This window comes from Ranitomeya variabilis, chromosome 1 (assembly GCF_051348905.1).
Source record: "Ranitomeya variabilis isolate aRanVar5 chromosome 1, aRanVar5.hap1, whole genome shotgun sequence".
Lineage (NCBI taxonomy): Eukaryota > Metazoa > Chordata > Amphibia > Anura > Dendrobatidae > Ranitomeya > Ranitomeya variabilis.
In genome coordinates, this window is record NC_135232.1 from 577,017,932 (window position 1) to 577,027,213 (window position 9,282).

The following is a 9,282-nucleotide window of genomic DNA, read 5'->3' on the forward strand; positions in this document are numbered from 1 at the left end:
TACAGGAAATAAACTAAAGAAACTTTTTTTCCTGTATAAAGACTTTGTATACAGCTCTGGCAAAACTTAATAGACCACCACATCAAAACCCTGTCATGGGCAGCCCAATCTCCAGACCTGAACCCCATTGAAAACCTCTGGAATATAATCAAGAGGATGATAGATAGTCACAGGCCATCAAACAAAGAAGAACTGCTTAATTTTTTGCGCCAGAAGCAGTGTAAAAGACTGGTGGAAAGCATGCCAAGATGCATGAAAGCTGTGATTAAAAATCATGGCCAATCCACAAAATATTGATTTCTGAACTCTTCCTGAGTTGAAACATTAGTATTGTTGTTTCTAAATGATTATGAACTTGTTTTCTTTGCATTTTATGAGGTCTGAAAGCACTGTTTTTTTTTTATTTTGACAATTTCTCCTTTTCAGAAAAAATACAAAATGTATTGCTTGGAAATTCAGAGACATGTTGTCAGAAGTTTATAGAATAAAAGAACAATTTACATTTTACTCAAAAATATACATACTGTATAAAGAGAAAAATCAGACAAACTGAACCTTTTGCAGTGGTCTTTTAATTTTTGCCAGAGCTGTATAAGGCAAAATTTTAAAATGATTTAAAAAAAAATAATTTAAGTAAATTTAATAGTGATGAGCAAGCATGCTCGCCACTACTTGGTACTCGCTCAAGCATCTCACTGCTCGAGATGCTCGGAGCTCGCCAAGTATTTGCGGGGTTGCTCAGCGGGAGCTCAGGTCCGCGTCCTGCATGTTTGGTGCTCTTTAGAGAGCCAATGAACATACAGAGATTGTCTGTCACACACTGAAATGCCTCAGCCATGTTGGTTGTGGCATTACAGTGGCCGCACAGCGTCATCAGGTCTATATCAGACCTGGCGCCGCTATGCTCATCACAGTCTGCTCCGGAATCAGGCAGTGTAAGGAGAGTTGCTGCTGAGCTAGGGAGAGATTTGCTTGGTTCTTACTTAGTGTGGTATACCATATGTAATACACATATACATCTCAACAGTCCTTCTGAGGACTAATAAAGCTGCATAGATATCAGTGCTAGGCAGGCAGGCAGTGTGTGTGTGGCAGACTGCAGTTCATATAGCAAGAGGGTCCATTCCAATTCTATCTGCTGCTCCTGCTATTGAAGATATTTCTAGACATAGCCCCAGGTATCAGGAGCGAGGAATAACATTTTTACAGGCCAGCTATTTACAGCAGTGGCTTGTCAGTCACACGGATCAGAGATAAAAATTGCACTAAAAATTCTGCCATTTCTGGCCTCCCTTTAAATTTTGTTGCAGTGTATTGGGGGAAGTTCTTGACACCAGTTTGCTGGTAAAAATAGTTACCTACAGGCCAGCTATTTACAACAGTGGTTTGTCCGTTACACGGATCAGAGATAAAAAGTGCACTCAATATTCTGTCATTTCTGGCCTCCCTTTAAATTTTGTTGCAGTGTGTTAGCGAAGTTCTTGACAGCAGTTTGTTGGTAAAAATAGTTACCTACAGGACAGCTTTTTACAACAGTGGTTTGTCCGTCACACGGATCACATATAAGTTCGCTCCAAATTCAGCCATTTGTAGTGAACGTGGAAAATATTGTCCTCTATTTAAAATAGGCAAGGCACATGGCAAGGGACAGGGAACTGGATGTGATGGTGATGGTTTTGGAGCATGCAGAGGCCGAGGCCGTGGCCATGGGCAAGCTGAAATTGTGCCACAACAAACACCCACATCTTCTCGCCCAACCTTCCTGTCCCAATTACTGGGGGACCGCAGGACACCACTATTGAACCCAGAGCAGTGTCAAAAGTTTGTTGGTTGGATAGCGGATAATGCTTCCAGTTACTTTGCCACCACCACCACCCTGTCTTCCACATGGTCAAGTCTCAGTAGCCATGAGTCTGGACTGTATATTCTTCACCTTGATCCTCCTTCCTCCCACCATGCCAAGTGCCCGAAGACAACTGATCCCACACTTGGACACTCCAAAAAGCTGTTCACTTTTCCATTTATAGATTCAGGCCTCTAGCCTGGTCCACTTAAAGCGAGGGAAGAGGAGATCGCATGTAGCGATGCCCAAATATTTGAGAAGCCAAGGTCACACGAAGGTGATGAGGGGAAAGTAAAACAAGAGGTGGATGATGAGACACAATTGCTAGAAAGTAAGGAGGAGGACCAGTGTACGGAAGTGGAAGACAAGGTGGTGGATGATATAGTAACTGAACCAAGCTGGAAGGAGGAGGACATGCAGAGCAAGGACAGCAGCACACATGGGGAGGGAGGCATAGCAACCCAACAGGCAGGAAGAAGCAGTGTGGTGGCACCAGACAGAAATGTTCACCACCATTTATGAAAACTTTTCCACCAAATGGTATTTTTTTCCACATATGTCTTGAAACAAATTATCCACAGCGTTCATATTAAAACAGGGAATCATTGTTACTTTGTCCCAAATAACGACAGATGACTCCCTAAGTTCCCTTGCTTGAAGTGAGGTTGGCTTAATTTTTGACACTGTGGTCTCATTTGTTGCAATTCCAAGGTCAAACTTGGAATAGTAGGTGTAACTGTTTTGTAGTAATGTAGCCGCCAATCTAGTGGAGGCTACTGAGCAAATAGACTTCTTTTCTGTTTGCAGTGTCTTGTGCAAGCAATTGTACAAAAATGTCTTCCCACTGCCTCCTGGGCCGTCCAGAAAAAAACAGTGTGAGCTAGTGTCGTCTGGCTGTGATGCAGCATTGACTGCTTGCATAATTGCATCGAAATCAGATTTCTGAGCTTCATTAAGCATAGCTTTTAATTGCTCAACCTCCTGCTTTATTATAGTATAGTTCAGTTGGTCCAGTATTTCATCTGGAACATTTACTGGAGTTAGCAATCCGTAATCAGCATATGACTTTTTTTGCTTAAGAACACTTCAATAATATCACGAAGAGCCAGTTGCTCAGCAATTTCTGGAGTATCCCACCTGGTAGAATCCTCTATAAATTCAGTTTTATATTTTTGCCACAATGCCAATGGTTTAGCTGATTCCCCATATACACAAATTATAGCAAATAATTTGCGAAGTTGGTAGGGCATTTGGAAAGCGATTGCATCCGTTATACCGCCTTCCCATTGGGAATCGTCTTCCAAAAGATGAAGATCAATGCACGCATTTTATGTGTCATGTACGACTCCATTAACAGTCCTTAAGTCAGCATAAGACTTTGCTCCTCTTACGTGAAGTAAAAGGAGTCTTAGGTAAAACAGCTCACCATCTGTTAAAGAGACTGTATACATTCGGGCAATTGTTTTCCCAAATTGAGCCCGTCTTTTTTTCCATCCTTCTGGTACAGCTTTTTTTATCCCAGACATAGTGCTCAGGGATTTCACTGTACAAATACTGACAGGCGGAAGCGTCAACTCTGTTTAGCTCAAAATAAGCCTGCAGATTAGAGGCTTTTGAGTCTGAAGTAACCATATCCAAATTACCATCTTTGAAAAACACTTGCTGCATATTTTCAAGGTGAACAGCAAGCCTTTTAATGGTATGTGAAGCATCATGCATTTTATTTTTTCTGATTCTCCGCATGCCCTCAGGGGCGCTTATATACCGAGAATCTAGGTACATGGCTTGTTCATTCCAGTTTAATGTATCAAACTTGATATTGGCACAGTCATGTCCTTTGTATACATAGTTGAAAAGAAATTTAACACTTTATTGGAGCGCATATCTCAACATTGATAAGGCAATTGTACTTGAGTAATAAATAGGGGTTGTATGGAACTACCCATCTATTGTTGATTTCTAGCGTTCCTCGCCTGGTTTTCCTAGTATTGCGTCGACGGTACTGTGGGTAACCATCAACATTGGGGTTTGTCTGTGTATTAAAATCCTTTGGGAACTTTTTGCACATTGACTTTCTGTCATGCATATAGCACCAGGTTGATCTTCGCCACATGGGCCATGAATCATGTGCTACATCACTGCTTCATGCAGTTTTGGATTTGCTGTCTCATTTGGGATTTCAGCAGAGACCAAGTCGTCAATTATTTCTTTGTCCTTAGGTTTATCTTCCTCTCCGAGGATTAAGAGCATGTGAGCGTGAGGTAGTCCACACTTTTGAAATTCTATTACATGCACATAGGCAGCTACACGGCCAAAAGTGTGTTTTTTCAAAATCTCGTTAAGCACGGTTTGGAGTTTGATTTTAAATACCCGTGCAACCAAATCTGGTCTGAACTCTGGCCTTTGGCATGGTTCTAAGTTTTCAGTAATTTCTTTCCACTTTGGGTTACAGGTCATCATAACAAAAAGATCTGGCTTTCCAAATTTTCGGATAATTGTTATGGCATCTTGGTAATTTTGCTGCATAGCTCTTGGGCTTCCAATGAAAGTGGACGATATAATTACTGGTGTCCCAGCTTTTAGCCCTTGGTGTAACGCAGCATTATGGATGTGATCCATAATGCTGGCATAACTGTCGACGCGTAATGTCTTTTGATTTTGTTTTATATACTCGATCCTGCCGGATTAAATTTTGACGTAACTGTCAACGAAAAATTGTTGCATCAACTTCCCAGCATTTAAAAGGGGATTGAACTCGTCATGACTGACAAGCCTGTATGCATAGTACTGCAACAGGGCAATTTTTTCTTTTTGATCTTGATCCACTGGTATGGATGGTAGATGATTGTCACCAATTCCTTGACGTTGCACACTTAGGGCAATTGGAGTTGTCAAATTTATTGTCCATCCACTGTCCCCATATGGGAATAGAAGTGGATATGTCTTTGCATCACACTTTCTGTGAAGAAAGCTGATTTGAACAGTTTGGTTTTCACTTTTCAGATGAACTCTGATGTCCCTGTTAAATGGGGGTTCACCCATTGCATTTTGATAAAGTATAGCTACTTCATTGCACCTTGGTGCATTGTAGCGCCTCTGGTCATCATTGTAGGCTTTTATAATTGACATTGTTATTTCGAGTGGATCACGATTTTCTAATTCAGCAATCCTCTCTTCCTCTATTTTAAATTCCCTCATCATTGTGAAGGCTCTTGCGAGTGGGTTAATTGCTTTCATTTTCTCTCCAAGAATTCATAGCAGTGCTAGAAGGCACTTTTTATTTGCTTGACTTCTTGTACTTAATGCTTTTTCACTGTCCAAGATATAAATCTGGGCAAACTTGGGAGTACTACCCACAGTGGGATGCAATGGGGCAGTTCTGTGGTAAATTTGTCCACGAATTCAAAAACAGTTTGGACCACGCCCAGGAGGTGGCGCTACTTGTGCTCCCATTGATGCCAAAGCAAGTGAGCTATTGTATTGTCTTATATTAGCCATAAAGTTACTGGAGTGCTGATGCTCTCCTTTCATCAACTTTACTAATTGATCATCCATACGAATTGGACATAATTGGATGTGCCCTCTCTTGTAACAGGAAGGGAATGTTTTGTCCTGTGTCATTTTGTCTTTGAAATTTTTAGATTTGCCAGCATAGTGCTCTTCAATACGTGTCTCATCAATTTGATTGAGAATTCCTCTAGTGGCAAATGTAACTTGCCATCGTTGAGTGGCTCTTGCATTTTGGACATTTGTTCTATCTTGTTCTCTTTTTTGTGAAATATGTGTATCACTTTGTGCATTGCATGTTGCTCGTTGTCGTGTAGCATTAGATGCTCTACGTGATTCAGTTACTTCATTCGTTTCTCTTGCTCTGTCCGCCCTCTGTCGGGCTACATCAGCAGTTCTTTGACAATTTTGTTCGTGTTAGAGGTCAAGTTCCCGCCTCTGCACAGGGGGAATCTCGAGCCATCTCCTCTGCGGTCTCCCATTCCTCTCCAGCCACAGTAGAGCCTGCTCGGCAGAGACGTCGGTCCCAGCATCTGGCTCAGCCTGATACTGTGCGGATGGTTTCTGCTGCTTTCCCAGGCTCAGCAATTGTAGCCAGTACTGGTCAGCGGCGAGCAGACGTCTCTGGGACTAAGTCCTGCTTTTTCCCTTCTGAGCATGCCCAAGGTAAGACTTCTCATTGGAGGTCAGGGGTCACATGCTCAGGTACTGCTTCAGCTCCAATTGGTCCTCTAGGAAGGTCCTGAAGTTGCTCTAGTATTGTAGCAGCTTCCATTGGTCCTCTAGGAAGGTCCTGAAGCTACTGCAGCTATAAAAGGTTTGCATGCCCGCACAGCCATGCGCTAGTATCACTTCATGTGATGAGCTTGCTAATTGTGGTCGCGCCTGTATGATTGTATTCAGGGACCCGGCTGAAATAAGCCCCTAGAATACCGGCACCTCCGAACGCACCAATTATAACATCCATATTAACTCGGTGCATTTCGCCAGCCATTTAGACGCAGGTTATGCATCGGCATTTGATTTGCTTCCCTACATGCAGCAGCGCTCTCAATTTGATCAATCTTTGCAATGTTGCTTTACACTGTTGCCTCAGTGTTGCCTGAGTGTTGCCTCACAATGTTGCCTCACAGTGTTGCCTCACAGACTAATGTTCAAAAAAGGCTTATGCCTTAACTCGCCACCAGGGAGAGCTCCTCTCCTCAGGTATCCATGGTTACGCCCATGCAGTTAGCTGCTAGTGGTAGTAACTATAGATACCTAAGTTACTGTTCAGCTGTGAATGACTCATTGTGCAAAGACACATGGACACGTCCAAAGTAGGTATATTGATGCTCCAAACTATTTCAAAGTGAGATCTCCCTTAGGGTATGTACACACGTCAGGATTTCTTGCAGAAATTTCCTGAAGAAAACCGGAAATTTTCTGCAAGAAATCCGCATGCTTATTTTCACGTTTTTTCCCGTTTTTTCCACTTTTTTTTAGCATTTTGCAAGCGTAATTAGCTTGCAGAATGCTAAAGTTTTCCAAGCGATCTGTAGCATCACTTGGAAAACTGATTGACAGGTTGGTCACACTTGTCAAACATAGTGGGTGACAAGTGTGACCAACTTTTTACTATAGATGCTGCCTATGCAGCATCAATAGTAAAAAGATATACCGTATTTTTCGGACTATAAGACGCACCGGACCATAAGGCGCACCCCAAATTTGGGGTGAAAATTGCAGAAAAAAATATTTTTTATAAGATGGGGGTCCGTCTTATTGTCCAAATTTACAGTATCTTACCTGAGGGCTGGCGGTGGCAGAGCAGGGTCACAGGAGGCATGGTGTCGGCAGAGGTGGGGTGATGTGGTACGGCGTGCACCTGAGCAGAGTCCCTTCCTGCTTAGGTGGGCGACGCCACGGCCTGGTGTCCATGGGAGGGTTGCAGCAGTGGTTACCGGCAGAGGTGCTGGGATGAGGAGGTGCTGGGATGAAGAGTTGCTGGGATGAGGAGGTGCTGGGATGAGGAGTTGCTGGGATGAGGAGTTGCTGGGATGAGGAGGTGCTGGGATGAGGAGGTGCTGGGATGAGGAGGTGCTGGGATGAGGAGGTGCAGTGAGAGGTATGGCGTCAGAGGGGTCCCTTTCCCCGGTGAGGTGATGCAGCAGCCCGGTAAGCAGCAGAGCCGGGTGAATCCTGTTGTTAGCGGTGGTGGCGGCCATCTTCCCGAGGCCGCGCGTGCGCAGATGAAGCGCTCTGCTTCCCGAGGCTTCAGGAAAATGGCCGCGGGAGGCCGCCACCACCGCTAACAACAGGATTCACCCGGCTCTGCTGCTTACCGGGCTGCTGCATCACCTCACCGGGGAAAGGGACCCCGCTCACTGCGCCTCCTCATCTCCGCACGTCTGCCGCCGCACCTCTGCCACCGCACCTCTGCCGTCACACCTCTGCCACCGCACCTCTGCCACCATGGTAAGCCTGCATTGCAACTATTAGACGCACCCCCCATTTTCCCCCCTTTTTTGGGGGGAAAAAGTGCGTCTTGTAGTCCGAAAAATATGTTAATGTTAAAAATAATAAAAAAATAAAAAAAAGGTTATACTCACCCTCTGATGGCCCTCGAAAGTCTCCTCTCCTCCACCCTGGGTACCAACCGCACATGATCTGCTTACTTCCCGCATGGTGGGCATAGCCCCATGCGGGAAGTAAGCAGATCAATGCATTCCTATGTGTGTGGAATCCCCGCAATTCCGCAAATTAATTAACATGTTGCTTTTTTTCTGCAATGCGATTTTTTCGCGGAAAAAAATGCAACATTTGCACAAGATATATGGAATACACTGAAAATAATGGGAGGCATATGTAAGCGTTTTTTTCGCATTTTTTTCGCGATTTTATCGCATTTTTATAGCAAAAAAACGCAAAAAAAACGCAAAAAATCCTGAACGTGTGCACCTACCCTTACTGTATGATGTTAGTAGCAGAATAAATCTTTTTTATGTGGATAAGGCCTGTATAACATAGACTAGGTGCTCCAAACAATTTCAAAGTGAGATCTTCCCTACTGTAGAACGTTATTTACAGAAGAATTTTTTTTTTCTGGCTGTGGATGAGGCCTGTATAAATGACTAGATGTTCCAAACAATTTTTAAATGAGATCCACCCTACTGTATTATGACATCATTAACGGAATACATTTTTGTGGAGCTGTAAAACATAGACTAGATGCTCCAAACAATTTCAAAATGAGATCTACCATATTGCGTTAGCAACCGAAGAACATTTTTTTTTGGCTGTGAATAAGCCCTGTATAACATAGACTCAATGCTCCAACAATATTTCAAATAGATATCTACCCAACTGTATGACATTAGTAACAGAATACTTTTTGTGTGGATGAGGCCTGTATAAAATAGACTACATGCTACAAACAATGTCAAAGTGAGATCAACCCTACTGTATGACGTCAGTAACAGAAAAAAATGATTTTGTGTGGATGAGGCCTGTATAACATAGAGTAGATGCTCCAAACAATTTCAAAGTGAGATCTTCCCTACTGTAGAATGTTAGTAACAGAATAAATGTTTTTTTCTGGCTTTGGGTGAGGCCTGTATAAAATAGACTAGATGCTTCCAACAATTTCAAAGTGATATCTAGCCTACTGTATGACATCAGTAACAGAATAAATTGTTTTTGAGTGTGGATGAGGCCTGTATAACAGACTAGATGCCCCAAACAAATTCCCACTCGGATCAAGCCTGCTGTTTCACATTTGTAAAAAACATATTTTTTTTATGTGCTGCAGCTCTGCACACACAATAATTTTACCCTCATTAAATGACAAAGTAGGATATGGTGGGCTCTATCACATTTAGCAACCGAAGAAAAAATAATTTTTTTATCTGTATGAGCTATGCAAACAGTTGAATTTCACCGACACTAAATGA